This window comes from Phalaenopsis equestris, unplaced genomic scaffold (genome assembly GCF_001263595.1).
Source record: "Phalaenopsis equestris unplaced genomic scaffold, ASM126359v1 Scaffold000735, whole genome shotgun sequence".
NCBI classification, from domain to species: Eukaryota; Viridiplantae; Streptophyta; class Magnoliopsida; order Asparagales; family Orchidaceae; genus Phalaenopsis; species Phalaenopsis equestris.
In genome coordinates, this window is record NW_018165175.1 from 208,694 (window position 1) to 209,561 (window position 868).

General features: G+C 28.6%; 1 pseudogene; it reads left to right on the forward strand.

The window, feature by feature from the left end:
* Positions 1 to 374, forward strand: part of LOC110030535 — a 36,270-nt pseudogene extending 35,896 nt beyond the window's left edge.
* The last annotated feature ends 494 nt before the right edge of the window (positions 375 to 868 follow it).

Consider the following 868-nt stretch of genomic DNA (forward strand, 5'->3'; position numbering starts at 1 on the left):
GTGTGTGTGTGTGTGTGTCTATTCATTAGTGTTCACCCCTTTCTGACTATGATGATTTTCTATATCTTTCCTATGCTCTATTTATTGGGGTGTGATTTACGGACAAATCAGAATTCACATATAAGGATAAAAAAATAATAATGATAAAATAAAATATTATTAAATATTGTAGAAAGACTATGAACAACATGATCGTGGATACCATATTTATGTATAAAAAATTGCAAATAATTTATTAAATATTGCAGAATGATTATGAGGAGCTCAAGCAAAGGATAGAAAATGTGGGGAAAAGCCATTTGCCACCTCATAGAGGAGATGATTATGTTGAATTCTCTAACATTGAGAGAGGAAACCATCAAAGCATTGTGAAGGTAACTTACTAATTTTATAATATTTTTTATATGCTCTCATGAATTTTCCTTTTTTTTTTAAGTTTGGTGTTTAAATATGTGCTATTTATTTGTCTATTTTTGTTTAGACATGAATTTTATGAATTGTTTTTTATCAAACTATAATAAAATAGTTGAAATCATAATTATAAAAGCAAACCAAGAGGCCAAATATAAAGAAAGGAAATAAAAGAAAGGTAAATCTTGTCATAATCTTTTATTTTCCAATCTGATACATCCTAAAAGGAGATAGAATTGAATGAATATCTAATAACATGTGGGACTTTAAGATGATTATCTTTTCTCCTTAAATAGGACACCTGCCAATATTGAGTGGAAGTGGCGATGATTCAATCACTTGAGGAAAAATTTTAACAAGATGTCCATTATTAGTAGATATAATCAACCCAAATCATGAACCACCAATAGAGAAGAAAAGAGTAACCAAGAAGTGAGATTGAAATTATGATGATCAG